Genomic DNA, 15,098 nt, shown 5'->3' with positions numbered 1-15,098 from the left:
CAGGTATCTCCATCCCAGACTCCACAACTCTCCCTGGAGACAGGGGCTCCCCACACCCCGGGATTCGGTCCAGTTCCTCACAGTATGCACAGTGCTGTGGTGCTTCCCCAGAGCGGGACCTGCCCTCACAGACCCTCACATACCCCTCCCGCAATTCGTTGACCTTGGCTCTGACTTGGTCTAGGATGCAGGAGGGGGGAGATGGCCTTTCTCTGCAAGGCCATCAGCCATTGGGCCACATGTTAGATAATTTCATGGAGGTTAGGTCCATAAAAGCTATTAGCCAGGGGATAAAATGGTGTCTCTGGCCTCTGTTTGTCAGAGGCTGGAGACGGATGGCAGGAGACAAATCGCTTGATCATTGTTTTTGGTCCACCCCCTCCGGGGCACCTGGTGCTGGCCACTGTCGGCAGACAGGACACTGGGCTAGACGGACCTTTGGTCTGACTCAGTAGGGCCGTTCTTATGTTTTTATGTTCATAGATGTCTGCATTCGTCCACCTGGACTGCCGGGCCTGCAGAGACTCCCCCTCGGATCACAGCTCCAAGAGGGTCTTTATCTCTGGCCCAGACACTGACAATGTCCAGTGTTTCTGCCCCTTGCTTGGTCCTGTGATGTGTCCCTGGAGGGGTCTCTGGGGGTTGTGCCTGTGACATGGCTCTCGGGAAGGCAGACGTGCTCGATCTTAGGCAAAGGACCCAGAAACAACACTTTACGGCAAAAAACACAAGGACGGCTCTTGGTCCGCATCCCTGGCCACACAGAGTATCCAGAAGTCACTTCCCCACCTCTCCCTTGGCTGCTCTAGAGCTTAGCCCAAAGGCTGATAAACTCTACTCTCCCACCCAACAACCTCTGGGACTCCTCTCCCGCCCGGCTCCTCACACCACGGAGAGTGCAGGGCAGTCACTACCCCAGCATCGCCACTTCTGGTCTTTGCCTAATGGCCCCTTTCAGGCCCTGGGTCAGCCAAGCAGTTTCATGGGTGGCCAGGGGAGGCCTCTTCTGTGTCCCAGAAGGACCTGGGAAAATGTGAGCAAAGGAAGCAACAAGGCACCACTGGGAGTTGAACCCAGGCTCTTCTGTTTAGACGGAGCAAGCTAAGCCATGGTGCCCCCCTCAAGCTATTGGGTGAAACTGCTCTGTGGTCCCAGACAACACCTTTGACTCCCAAAGTGCAGCAATTTCCTTCCAGCCCTGGCTGTGTCTGCGGCTGAGCTGCACAAAGGAAGATACAAGATCCCTGCTGGGGTCTTTGCCGGATGAACATGCCTGAGGAAAGAAGCTGGAAGCGCAACAGACACACAAAAGGGGACGAGGGACAGTTTGAGTCACACACACGGCAGGTGGCGCAGCTCAGCCAGGGACCTTATCCACTCACAGAGCTTCACAGCTTCTCCACCCCCCAAACCCTACCAGGCAAACTGCCCCATGGGCCTTGCCCGCACCATGCTCAGGGCCTGGGGATTTTCTGTCAGTTTGCCAGACCAAATAACTAACCACCCCACTGCTCTGGAGTCTCTGCCTCTCCTGGGCCTTCTCATCCTCAGGCTCCGCTTTGTCTCCAGGCAGACCCTGCTACAGCCACCTCCCTCTGTCTGTCACTCCTGGGCCTTCTAGAGCAGAATGTGCCTCTTCATTCTGACTTTGAATACCTGGGCTTTTAGCAACCAGATCTGCACCTAACACAAGCTAGTGAGGAGTCTGGACAGCTTCTGCAGCAAGGGAGACAGTAACTGCAGGGCATCTTTGCCAACTATTTCAGAGAGCAAAAGAATGCAAACTATTTGTTAGTGAACAACAACAAAACTGTCACCCCAGGTGGGACTTGGACCCACAATCCCTGGCTTAGGAGGCCAGTGCCTTGTCCATTAGGCCACTGGGGCACACAGAAAAGCCTGCCAGGGCAAGAAATTCACCTTTCTAAATGGCCCTTCTTCAACTTTTAGCTCCTAATGAATCCCCTTTGAAGAAGCCAGATACACAGGAAGGGCTGATCACACCCCTCTGAAAATCAGCTTTCCATGGGTATCTGTAGCTGGCTCCAAGTCATGGGCCTTGACGTCTCGTCTCCCTCCCGAATCCAGGGAAGTGTCTCCCACCGCTGCAGTCTCCTGATGCTCTATGGCCCTATCTGTACAGCAGGGGGAGCAACACTCACAGCCCCACAGGAGGGCCCCTGGCAGCCTCTGATGTTCCGTGTGAGCCCCAGAACCAGCCCTGAGTGAGGGGGGCAGAGGGGGAGCAGCTCACACATGCCAAGGGACTGGCTAGTGGCACGACATGAGCCTGCCAGGCAGCAGTGACATCACAAGGAACTTTTACAGCACCTCAGCTTATTGGCTGGGAGGCAGTGACCTCACAGAGCAACCTTGGCAACAGCCAGGTGGGACAGGGGCAATCTCAGAGACCCCCATGGCCTGGCTGCCTGGAATCTCCTTTGTGAAGTTTCCCCTTGAACTCACCTCTAAGGCAGCCTCAGACCAGAGCACCCAGGACCCCTCTGCATGACTGCTGAAATGGTTTGCTGTGTGAATTCTGTGGGTCAGGTGACGTCAGGCCTTGGCACTGAGATTATTTACCAGTTTCCCTGGCCTACCTTGAAGTAGGAATAAGAGATCCTCCGGAATAGGGCTTTATTCCGGAGAATCGGGCCAGTCTAGACGCTTTTTTCCGGCTTTTCCCCAAGCTGGAAAAAAGCGGCGGACATCTTTATTTAAATCCCGCTGGGGATATTTAAATCCCTCGCGGATTTCCCTATTCTGAAGTTGAAAATTAGCATGCCCATTTCGGAAAAGGGGTCAGTGTAGACATAGCCAATGGCTGTGTCTACACTGGCCATTTATTCCGGAAAATCAGCCGCTTTTCCTGAATAACTTGCCAGCTGTCTACACTGGCCCCTTGAATTTCCAGAAAAGCACTGACGATCTACTGTAAAAAATCGGCCGCTTTTCCGGAAATACTATGCTGCTCCCATTCGGGCAAAAGTCCTTTTTCCGGAAAACTATTCCGGAAAAGGGCCAATGTAGACAGCACAGCAGTGTTTTCCGCAAAAAAGCCCCGCGACGCCCCCCCTCCCCATCCGCATCCAGATGTGACTCTCAGCCCACAGGTAGAATGGAAGGCCTATTCCTTCAGAGGCGTACAGCGTTGAACGGACTTGACAGCACAGGAAAGAGAAACGCAAAACGAGTAGCCGTGGGATCGGCTTACGCGGCAGGACTGCATTTTGCAGACCGTAGGCCGACCTTCCTGGTCCGGTTGGGCACGTCTATGCCACAGCTGCGGCTCGAAATAAGCTACGCCATTTGAGCCGCGCCAATGGCGCTGCTTCTTTCGAGCATCTTTCGAAAGAGCTTATTTCGTCATTTTCACGATCGGGGCTTTTTTGCAGAAAAGAAATATGTGCTGTCTACACTGGCCCTTTTCCGGAACAATTTTCCGGAAAAGGACTTTTGCTCGAATGGGAGCAGCATAGTTTTTCCGGAAAAGCACTGATGATTTTACAATTGATCGTCAGTTGCTTTTCTGGAAATTCAAGGGGCCAGTGTAGACAGCTGGCAAGTTATTCTGGAAAAGTGGCTGATTTTCCGGAATAAGTGGCCAGTGTGGACACAGCCCCAGGCTACGTCTAGACTGGCATGATTTTCCAGAAATGCTTTTAACGGAAAAGTTTTCTGTTAAAAGCATTTTCGGAAAAGCGTGTCTAGATTGGCAGGATGCTTTTCCGCAAAAGCACTTTTTGCGGAAAAGTGTCTGTGGCCAATCTAGACGCGCTTTTCCGCAAAAAAACCCCGATCGCCATTTTCGCAGTTGGGGCTTTTTTGCGGAAAACAAATCTCTGCTGTCTACACTGGCCCTTTTGCGCAAAAGTTTTTCGGAAAAAAACTTTTGCCCAAAAGGGAGCAGCATAGTGTTCTGCAAAAACACTGACAATCTTACATGAGATCGTCAGTGCTTTTGTGGAAATTCAAGCGGCCAGTGTAGACAGCTGGCAAGTTTTTCCGGAAAAGTGGCTGATTTTCCAGAAAAACTGGCCAGTCTAGACACAGCCCCAGACTGTGTCTACACTGGCCATTTATTCCAGAAAAGCAGTCGCTTTTCCGGAATAACTTGCCAGCTGTCTACACTGGCTGCTTGCTTTTCCGGAAAAGCAATGACGATCTAATGTAAAATCGTCAGTGTTTTTCCGGAAAAACTATGCTGCTCCCATTCGGGCAAAAGTCCTTTTCCGGAAAAACTGTTCTGGAAAAGGGCCAGAGTAGACAGCCCAGTATTCTTTTCCGCAAAAGAGCCCCAATCGCGAAAATGACGATCGGGGCTTTTTTGCGGAAAAGCGCGTCTACATTGGCCACGGATGCTTTTTCGGAAAAAATGCTTTTCCGGAAAAGCATCCTGCCAATCTAGACACGCTTTTTCCGGAAATACTTATAACGGAAAACTGGTCCGTTTTAAGCATTTCCGGAAAAGGGTGACAGTGTAGACGTAGCCCCAGTAATCTGTTTCCTGGCAGCCGCTGAGTTGGGGCCTAGGCCGGAGGATGTTGCGAAGGCCGAGATACCGAGGCAGTGTGATGAAATGCATCCCCTCCCCCCCGTACTCAAGGAGCTGACTGGGGTGACATCTGAGACATGGAGGATTATTTCAGAAAACTCGCGGCAGGTGGGAGAGATTCCCGAAGAGGAGGAAGGGGCAACCTATCAAAAGGGTATATCTGCTGTCTTCAGGAAAGCTGTGGGTACCGTCTCACGTGACTTGCGCACGAACGCGCTCGCTAGCCAAACGCAAGCTAGCTGGAGCTACTGTCAGGGGGCTGCTAAAGGGTCAGAGATACCGTTCCCAGGGAATAGTTATCGACGTAGTGGCCAGCCTCGCTGGAAGGGCGTAACGAGCGGGAGTCCGGCAGGGATTCCTTGTGGGCCCTGTTCCCTTCCTCGGCCATTTGGATGGGCGGCGTAGAGAGTACGCTTATCAAGACTGCGGAGGACCCCGAGCTGGGAGGGGTTGCAGGTGCTGTGGAGGACGGGATCCTCGCAATTCGAAATGATTTGGACAAAGCGGAGAAATGGTTTGGAGAGACTACGATGAAGTTCAATAAGGCCAAATGCAAAGTACTCCACTTACGAACGATCGATCCGTTGCTTGCGCCCGCGTGCACGGTGGCAGAGAGAGAGAGAGAGAGAGAGAGAGAGAGAGAGAGAGAATGGGAAACGGCATCCTCACCCCCCGTACTCAAGGAGCTGACTGGGGTGACATCTGAGATATGGAGGATTATTTCAGAAAACTCGCGGCAGGCGGGAGAGATTCCCGAAGAGGGGGAAGGGGCAACCTATCAAAAGGGTATATCTGATGTCTTCAGGAAAGCTGTGGGTACCGTCTCGCGTTACTTGGGCACGAACGTGCTCGCTAGCCAAACGCAAAATAGACAGAGCTACCATCAGGGGGCTGCTAAAGGTTCAGGGATACCATTCCCGGGGAATAGTTATCGCCATAGTGCCCAGCCTCCCTGGAAGGGCGTAACAAGCGGGGGTCTGGCAGGGATTCCTTGTGGGCCCGGTTCCCTTCCTCAGCCATTCAGATGGGCGGCGTAGAGAGTACGCTTATACTGCGGAGGACCCTGAGCTGGGAGGGGTTGCAGGTGCTGTGGAGGACAGGATCCTCGCAATTCGAAATGATCTGGACAAAGCAGAGAAATGGTTTGGAGAGACTATGTTGAAGTTCAATAAGGCCAAATGCAAAGTACTCCGCTTACGAACGATTGATCCGTTGCTTGCGCCTGCATGCATGGTGGCAGAGAGAGAGAGAGAGAGAGAGAGAGAGAATGGGAAACGGCTGTCTAGGAAGGAATACTGTGGACAAGAATCGGTGCAGCAGGGGAGAGGGCCAGGGACCACGAGGCTGTCACAGCGGACCACGAGGTAAACGGGAGTCGAGAGCGGTAAATAGGTTGCCAGAGCAACGAACATCGTTCTGGGGCGCGTTAGCGGAAGCAGCAGCGTCGTGCGCAAGACAGGAAAAGTAATTCTTCCGCTCTGCACGGTGAGGATTAGGCCTAGCTGGAGCATCGTGCCCTGTGGGCGGGAAGGGAGGCAGACCCATACAAATCGGAGACAGTGAATGCAGAAAAGTGCAAGAGAAACTGACTGTGCGTGGTGTAGAAGATTTGAAGGGAGTCTGCTAGAGGGGAGCTGCTAAGAGTTTTCAGGGCCATAAAAGGCTGCTAGGCAGAGAAGGGAGAACTTCTGGTTCTTCTGAAGCTTGGGGAGGGAGGTGCAGGACGAGAAGCAAGGGGCTGGGGCTGGGGCTGGGGCTGCAGCGAGGGCCGGCAGGCCGTTAGGGGAAACTTCCTGTAAGGCGAGCAGGGTGGCTGAAAAGGAGCATCAATGGCCTAGGAGAGCAATGTGCTTCCCGGGACATAGCAGAAGAAACAGAAAAAAGAGCCCTCACAGACTGGGCCGGGCCAAGTCAAGCCTGAGCACGGAACAGGGACCGAGCAGAGAAAAATGCAAAAAACAAGCAATGCTCGCCACAGAGAGAAAAAAGAGCGAGGACAGGAGCAGCAATGTCCCCTTTCCATTTGCCTTGGTCATCTGTCAGTCTATTGTTCACAGCGAGCACCAGGGGAAAGCGCAAACGCAGTCCCCCACTACCACAAATTATGCAGTTGAGTTTCCCGCATTTGGGGAAATCACAGAAGTCAGCACACCCGCAGTGCAATGGATGAGCCTCACTCTGGGAAAACTACCTTCATGATCATGGTATCTCCCCTGCCAGGTAAGTATGAGTTCCACCTGCACAACCACCGCCTGCCCCCCACCGCCCAAACCCTTTCACATCATGGGGGACGCCGCCTAGCGCACCCACACTGCCGCGCCCCAAACGCTCCCCTACCGCCCACACCCGTCCTCAAGCCACCCCCGACACCCACACCGAGCCCTGCGTGCCCAAGGCGGGCCCTGCTTGCCAGCCCGCTCCCGCTCCCACAAGCCTCCGCTCGCGCCCGCATCTGTATACATGCTCACGCCGCTCCGCCTCTCCGCCCGGGACACACCCCCGCCTGCCTGTCTGCCCGGGCCCGGCGCTCTATCCCCTCTCTGGCCTGAGTCCCGCTTCAGCGGCGAGGAGCCCAGCGGCGCTGCTGCACCCCGACTCCCGACCCAGCCAGCGCTCTCCCCGGCTGCGGACCGCACACCCAGCAGGGGCTGGCTTGGGCAGGAGCCGCCACTCAGGAGGCACCGGGTCCGTGTGGCTTCTGCTCTCGCCCCGACACCCCTGGCCCAGCTGGGCCCGTCACCCTCCAGAGCCGGGCGCATCCGGGCTGTGTCTACACTGGCCACTTATTCCGGAAAATCAGCCGCTTTTCCAGAATAACTTGCCAGCTGTCTACACTGGCCTCTTGAATTTCCGCAAGAACACTGACGATCTCATGTAAGATCGTCAGTGTTCTTGCGGAAATACTGTGCTGCTCCCGTTCGGGCAAAAGCCCTCTTGCACAAATCATTTGCGCAAGAGGGCCAGAGTCAACAGCACAGTACTGTTTTCCGCAAAAAAGCTCCAATCGCAAAAATGGCGATCGGGGCTTTTTTGTGGAAAACCGCGTCTAGATTAGCACGGACGCTTTTCTGCAAAAAGTGCTTTTGCGGAAAAGCATCCTACCAATCTACATGTGCTTTTCCGAAAATGCTTTTAACGGAAAACTTTTCCGTTAAAAGCATTTTCGGAAAATCATGCCAGCGTAGACGTAGACAAGCAGTATTCAGGTAATCAAGTCGTTGAGACAATGCCATTTCTGATTGAAATGGCAAAACACTGTTTTTCTTTGTGATACTGTCTGATATCCCTTTTGTGAGAATTGATTCTTTGGAGAAGCATCTGAGACGTTTGTCCAGTTATATACATTATCTTACCCATTACAAAGATAGCTTCCCCAATTATCACCTCTAATATCATTAGCTCACAGACATTTACCTCCCCCCTCCCATCTCTCCTCTGTTCTGAAATTTGATTTGTCTTTTTTATAGGTGTTCACTTTTTTTGATTGTATCCCTGGGCTACGTCTAGACTGGCATGATTTTCCACAAATGCTTTTAACGGAAGGCTGTGTCTAGACTGGCCAGTTTTCCGGAAAATCAGCCGCTTTTCCAGAAAAACTTGCCAGCTGTATACACTGGCAGCTTAAATTTAGGCAAAAGCACTGATGATCTCGCATAAGATTGTCAGTGTTCTTGTGGAAATACTATGCTGCTCCAGTTCGGGCAAAAGTCCTTCTGCGCAAAACTTTTGAGCAAAAGGGCCAGTGTAGACAGCCCAGATTTGTTTTCCGCAAAAAAGCCTCAATCGCGAAAATGGCGATTGGGGCTTTTTTGTGGAAAAGCGCGTCTAGATTGGCACGGACGCTTTTCCGCAAAAAGTGCTTTTGGGGGAAAAGTGTCTGTGCCAATCTAGATGCTCTGTTCCAAAAATGCTTTTATCAGAAAACTTTTCCATTAAAAGCATTCTGGAAAATCATGTCAGTCTAGACGTAACCCCTCTTGTTAGCACTACATAGCTCTATTTTTTGTTTTAGCTAGACTAGACTAACACGACTACTACTATTAAAAAAGGTAGCACACCATAAGATACAACAACATTTTCAAATAAACATAGGCATCTACAGGTCTCAGTTCTGTTTTTTCACACCATTGGGTAGCTTCACTGGAGTGAAGCCTCAAAAAATTGAGTGCAAACTCATAACCGTCCCTCTCCACGGAAATCTTTAGTAAAAGGCGAAAGATTTATACGATCTGAAGAGAAACCAGAGTATAGCACAGTAGCTGCAGAGGCACTGCCAGAAAAACGGCGTCTGTTTCTCACGCAGAGGAGCCCAGATCTCCGAGCTGCGGCTGCAGCCCCTAGCTCGCTGCTGCGGGCCGGGCTGGGCAGCTGCTGCCGGTCCCACCGCTGTTCTGGGCGCAGGCCGCGTGCTGGTTCCCCGCGGGCCCTTCGGCCAGTAGCTTGGGGGTGCCGGGCTCCACGCTGCCCTCGGGAGGGGCAGGCGGGCTTGGGGCTCTGGTCGCTGCCGCGTGTAAGGGCCGGGGCATGAGCCGCTGAACTGCCCCAGGGGAGGGTGGGTCAGCCACGGAGCCTACAGAGGATCCAGCCTGCCCCGCGGCAGCAAAGTCGGCAGCTTGTCCCCAGCCTCCAACGCTGCAGCTTGCACCTGCGGCCCTTCTTGGTAGCCCACCCGCTGTGATCGAGCCAGACCCCGGGACACCTGAGTGTGATTCTCCCCCGCCTGGGCGGGCTGGTGCTGCCCCCGGTTTGCTCGCGCTGTTTAAACACCTCAGTCTCCACCCCTAGGAGCTTCCGCTCCCTAAAGGAGCCGGGTTGGTTCCAACCTTCTCAGGAACGTTCACAGCACGGAACAGAACAGGAACAGCCGCGCTGGTGACAAAAACCCTGGCACGGGGTCTAGCGCGGGGTTTGTAACCCCCTCGTCTGGGAGCATCACTGGAACAATTCTCTGACACGCTGTGCTTCTATTGCATTATCTACACGACGAGTTTTCTCAGCAAAAGAAGGTGCTAATTAGGGTCTCATTTGCATGAGTCATGATCTTATTTGCATATTTTCTTGCAAACTGATTTTGCACTGGGGTTGTTGTCCAAAAACAAGCAGTATGGAAGTTTTCTTTTTGCACAAAACCCCCTTTTTCTGAAAGATCAATATACCTCTTTTGGGGGGGCATAAGAATCTTTTGGGAAAAGGGGGTTTTGTGCCAAAAAAAGTGTTCACACAGCTTGTTTTTGCACAAAAATCCCATTGGCAGAAAATATGCAAATGAGATGGTGACTCATGCTATTGAGTCTCTCATTAACATATTTTTTAAGGAGAAAACTTCTAGTGTAGATGTAGCCTCTGTGGCGACGTCTAGATTGGAATGATTTTCCGCAAATGATTTAAACGGAAAAGTTTTTCTGTTAAAAGCATTTGCGGAAAAGAGCATCTAGATTGGCACGGACGCTTTTGCGCAAAAGCACTCTTTGCAGAAAAGCGTCCATGCCAGTCTAGACGCGGTTTTGCGCAAGAAAGACCCGATCGCCATTTTCGCCATCGGGGCTTTTTTGCACAAAACAGTCCTGAGCTGTCTACACTGGCCCTCTTGCACAAATACATTAGCGCAAGAGGGCTTTTTCCCGAACGTGAGCAGCATAGTATTTGCGCAAGAACACTGACAATCTTACATTAGATCGTCAGTGTTCTTGTGCAAATTCAAGCGGACAGTGTAGACAGACTTTTGCGGAAAAACTTGCCAGTCTAGACGTAGCCAGTGAGTTACCAGCAGTGGGGCTGTTAGTGTTGGCATCTAACTAATTGCACCATTAGGCCATGTCTTCACTCTGGTGGAGATGGCTGCTGCAATCCATCTTCCAAAGCTTGATTTAGCAATTCTAGCTAAGCCTCACAAAATCAAACCCCTGGGGTACCTCCTGCTCTTTGCTACTATCCTACTCCCACTGTGAGGGCACCACCAAGCTCAGCTGAAGGTAAAAGCAACTCCAGATACATGTTGAAGAATGGTGGGAAGAAAAGACCCATTGACCTGGCAACAAGGCACCACTGGGAGTTGAACCCAGGATCTCCTACTTACTAGGCAGGCGCTTTAGCCAACTAAGCCATGGTGCCCTCCTTGAAGCAACCTTAGAACTGTTCTACTTTATGGTGCCAGACACCCCCTTCCCATTCCAAAGTGCAGTCGTTCCCCATTCCCCTCCAGCTCTTGCCATGACTCAAGGCCTGCGCAGCCCAAGACATTTCATCAGCAGCTGGAACCCAAAACCTTTTTGTCAGTTTTAGCAGCAGGCCCCAAAGGGACAGACCCAAGGCAGCCGCCTGGTCCTAAGGCCGGGCCTGCAGCCAGGGGGAGGGAGAAGAATCTCTCCTTTCAGCTGGAGTTGAATCAGCCACCTAAGGACACTTGCCGAGCACCCGCTACAGGCCTCTGCTCTGCCAGCTGAGCTATGGAAGGTGATTGGGGCAGGCTGCTTTGCCCAGGTGGCCCTTGGCCGAGTGCCAGGGCAAGAGCCCCCGAAGGGGCCGGCCTCCCAGGGAGGGGCAGAGGAACCCAGCAGCACAGGGGTGTCACAGGCGCTTCACCCGCAGAAGGACCCTTGAGTGATCCCGGCAGAAACGCCGCGTCTCGCTCCCTGCAGCTCCCCTTGCTGCCCTGGCAGGCGCTGCCCCTTCTCCCACCGGCCTGGGCCTGGCCTCCCTCCCCCACCCGGCACCACAGAAAGCCCCTTGGCGTGAGCCTGGGCAAGCCAGAGGCCTCAGGCCTGTCCCCTCTGAGGGGCTTGTGCCTCGGCCTCCTCTGCCCTTGGTGCCGGCTCTCCCGGCTGCCCCTGAGCGCTGCTGGCCAAAGGAGGCAGCAAGGCAGGAGAGGGGGGAGGAGCAAGTCCCGCTGAGGCCGACAGTTCGGGTTCAAGCCTCTAGCCCCAGCACAAAACCTTCAGCTGGGCCCGTGTGGCTTCCTCCTGCCCCCGCACACGCTCACAGGGGGAAACGTGCCCCATGTTCCATCCCTGCGCCAGGCCTGGGCGACGGGCTCAGCCCTCGAGCAGCCCACAGGGCCTGTGAGGGATGGACTGAGAGCAGGGCCCCACTGACACCCCCCGTCCTGCCCCACTGGTCTGCGTGCGGCGCTGGCACGGGACAGGCAGGAACGGCAGCCGGGGAGAAAGTAGCTTGGACTGACGGGCGAATCTCACTTGCTGACCAGACTCCCAGGCCCTGGGCTCTGGGGCCAGCCCCCCTGTGGGTCAGAGCCCCCTGGCCACAATGCTACCCCAGGGGGCCTGGTTCCAGGGCCTCCTAATCCCAGGACCTGGGGGGCTGGAGGCCTTTGCCCTGGAGTCTCAGAGCTCCCCCAGTGTCGGCTGCCAGGAGGGGGAAAGCTTCTCCTCAGGAACCTCTCCCAGGGCAGTGCCCCCAGCCCAGTCCCTGCCCATTGCGGGGGCAGGTAAGAGAGACCCCCCCCTTCTCCAGAGAGCAGCCGCCCCGGGGCTGTAGGAGGAGAATCTGGCCCAGGGCTGTTCCCAGCAGAGGGGGTTTGATCCCAGCCTGGGTCCAGGGAAACTGCTCCCAGCACGTGCAAGGTTGGGGGAGCGAGCAGATCAGTGTTTGCAGATATCTACACTTATTTGCATAATGTGTATGAAGATATGCAGGGCTCGGCAATTAGGGCAATCTGCCCGTGGTGAGTAGACTTTAGCCCGGTGCGGTGCTCAGTGCAGTCTGCGCATGCGCAGTGTGCGATTCTGCGCGGCTGGTGAGCGGGGTTCGCAGCCCCTTGGCAAGCCCTGCAGACATGTAAACGTAATGCTACTGGTCTGGCAAAAGTTTGTGAATGGGTTTGGCTGTCCATGCTGTAAAAACAAAGGCTGGAAATATTAACTTGATCCAATGCAAGGTGGGGAAAATACTGGGTGAAGGTCTGTGTGTGGGGGGGGGGGTATTTTTCCCACCAGGACTTTGTCCCTAGGAATCCCTGCGGACATTGGGTTTTGTCTTGTTTGGTTTCCCTTTTCCCTGCTTCCCTCCTCACTGGCAAGGAGGGGGCGGCTCTCTCAGCCTCTCAGTGGGAAGCCCTGGCACAGAGTTGGGATGGGCAGATGCTCTGAGAGGGAGTCCCTAGGCTGTTTGGAGAGAGAACTTTCACCCTTCTGGATTGCTTCATGCCACCAGGGTGGCCGAGTCGTTAAGGTGTTGGACTTATGATCCAATAGATGTGTGTCCGCGTGGGTTCAAACTCCACTCCTGGTAACTCCCTGATTTGGAGAAACATTGATGCAGGTGCTTTGTCCTGCTGTGAGGAAGGGGACTGGACTTTAGCTCTGAAGGTCCCTTTGGCTATGTCTGCACTGGCAGGTTCTTGTGCAAGAAACATCCACACTGCCATGTGTGAGCTGTGCTTTTGAGCAAGAGCATCCATGGCAGTATGGATACTCTCTTGTGCAAGAAACCCCTGTCCTGTGTCCACACTGCCCTCTTATGCAAGCGCTCGTGTGCAAAAGGACTTACACCTGGTAGAAAAGAGCAGAGCTGTTGTGCAAGAAGCCCTCTCTTACCACGCTTTCCAGTAAACCTTCTTGTGCAATAACTCGTCAGTGTAGACTCAGCCCACCAGTGTAGACACAGCCTTCCAGTTCTAGTCCCAGTTCTGATTGGCTGAGCAGGGGCCAGTCACAGGGAGGAGACTCAGGACTTTGGTGTTCTCCTTAAGTCCCAGCAAATGAGCCAGAACCAGTCGTCTGCTCGGGGAATTGTTCTGCTTCTTGCCAGTGGTTGTCTCTGAGCAGCTCCTGAGTCTCTCTGTGTCCCGGTGCTTCTAACCCACTGGCTGAGCCATCCCTAGGCTGGGCTGTGGGGCTGTAGCTCCTTTGAGACACTTTATTCTGATCCGTCAGGGTGTGAAACTCCAGATTAAGGGGGAGTTTCAGCATCAGGCTTCTGGGTCCTGTTCTTCAATCCCCAACCCACTCAGCCACCCACCCCCAGCCTCCGCCAGCACAGCCTGCCCCATCTCCTCCCCACAGGGGCCTCTGTCCCAGGGGGAATGGGGAACCCCTGCCCCTGGCACCCACCCACCCTGCTGCTGCTCCCACCAGAGCAGAGGATTCACCCAGCACAAGTAAGTGCCTCTGTTCCCCCTGACCCTGGCTGTTGGGTTCCCTCCTGTTTAGCTGCATGGCCTCAGGTAAGGTCACATGAGACAGCTCATAAAACCCCCTCAGCACGGAGCCCTGGGCAGCCGCCCTGCTCGCTCAGGTCTCAGGCTGGCAGGGCCTGCAGGGATACTGGGTTTGAATGACAAGGTGCTGAAGCAGCTATTAAAAGGCTTCTTCCTTGGCAGGGGCATTGTGCTTGTGGATTGGCTGTTTTTTGGATGACTGGTGCTTGCACATGCTGCTGGGCTTTAGAAAATCAGAAGGATGCAAGTCGTGAGCAACCCAGCGCCTCTGGAAATTGGAGTGGAGTAAAAAGTACAATATTGTCTTAAAAACCCAACTTGATTAAAAGTCAAAGTGTGACGAAAATAAATAACTTGAGTAAAGTACAAATACCCCAAAAAGGTCTTGAGTAGCGTAATCAAGTATTTCTACTTAGTGGCTACGTCTACACTGGCCCCTTTTCCGGAAAGGGCATGTTAATTTCAGCCATCGTAGTAGGGAAATGCGCGGGGGATTTAAATATCTCCCGCGGCATTTAAATAAAAATGTCCGCCGCTTTTTTCCGGCTTTTAGAAAAGCCGGAAAAGAGCGTCTACACTGGCCCCGATCCTCCGGAAAAAGCGCCCTTTTCCGGAGGATCTTATTCCTTTGAAGTAGGAATAAGATCCTCCGGAAAAGGGCGCTTTTTCCGGAGGATCGGGGCCAGTGTAGACGCTCTTTTCCGGCTTTTCTAAAAGCCGGAAAAAAGCGGCGGACATTTTTATTTAAATGCCGCGGGGGATATTTAAATCCCCCGCGCATTTCCCTACTACGATGGCTGAAATTAACATGCCCCTTCCGGAAAAGGGGCCAATGTAGACGAGCCCGCTATGTCTACACCTCACTGTTCTTCTGAAAAAAGCTACACAAATTGCAAACCCCAATTTGTGTAGCTTGTTCTGCTGCTTTTTTCAGAAGAGGCTTTTCCAACATTTGGCCTGTCTACACTGGGCCAAATGTCAGAAAAAAAAACTTTATTTTTTTGGAACATCTCTTCATAAAATTCAGAAGAGCAGAGGTGTTCTCTGGACTAAAGCGTTGTCTCTGAAGTGCAGACAGAGCCCTGATGTAGCGTCTTCAGCGTAGACAGAGGGGTGACATATGATACACAATTTGGGCTACAGAAGTTGTCATTTTGAGCTTATTTTGAAAACCCTTTGGTGTCTACACAGCACAAAATATCGAAATAACCTGCTATTCGGAAATGTCCCTTCCTCCTCATGGAATGAGGTTTACCGGGACATTGAAATAGGGAGCCCATTGGATTTCACAATAAGGGGGCACTGTTAACACGCAGGATAGATATTACAGGTACCGCCATACCCCAAAATAGCCCTGCAGGGTTGAGG

General features: G+C 53.3%; 4 non-coding genes across 4 annotated transcripts; all 4 read right to left on the bottom strand.

Annotated features, from left to right (window-relative positions):
* Positions 1–1,814: 1,814 nt before the first annotated feature.
* Positions 1,815–1,887, bottom strand: TRNAR-CCU (transfer RNA arginine (anticodon CCU)). Its single transcript has one exon. It is a non-coding gene; the product is annotated as a tRNA-Arg (tRNA).
* A 4,732-nt stretch (positions 1,888–6,619) lies between these two features.
* LOC142821710 (U1 spliceosomal RNA) lies at positions 6,620–6,783 on the bottom strand. Its single transcript, XR_012898396.2, has one exon. It is a non-coding gene; the product is annotated as a U1 spliceosomal RNA (small nuclear RNA).
* Positions 6,784–8,688: 1,905 nt separating this feature from the next.
* On the bottom strand, positions 8,689–8,804 carry LOC149523032 (U5 spliceosomal RNA). Its single transcript, XR_016347502.1, has one exon. It is a non-coding gene; the product is annotated as a U5 spliceosomal RNA (small nuclear RNA).
* A 1,788-nt stretch (positions 8,805–10,592) lies between these two features.
* On the bottom strand, positions 10,593–10,666 carry TRNAT-AGU (transfer RNA threonine (anticodon AGU)). Its single transcript has one exon. It is a non-coding gene; the product is annotated as a tRNA-Thr (tRNA).
* Between the last annotated feature and the right edge of the window lie 4,432 nt (positions 10,667–15,098).

Source organism: Pelodiscus sinensis, chromosome 19 (genome assembly GCF_052426305.1).
Source record: "Pelodiscus sinensis isolate ZL-2025 chromosome 19, ASM5242630v1, whole genome shotgun sequence".
Taxonomy (NCBI): domain Eukaryota; kingdom Metazoa; phylum Chordata; order Testudines; family Trionychidae; genus Pelodiscus; species Pelodiscus sinensis.
The sequence above is the reverse complement of the archived record's forward strand: the minus strand, read 5'-3'. Positions and strand labels throughout refer to the sequence as shown.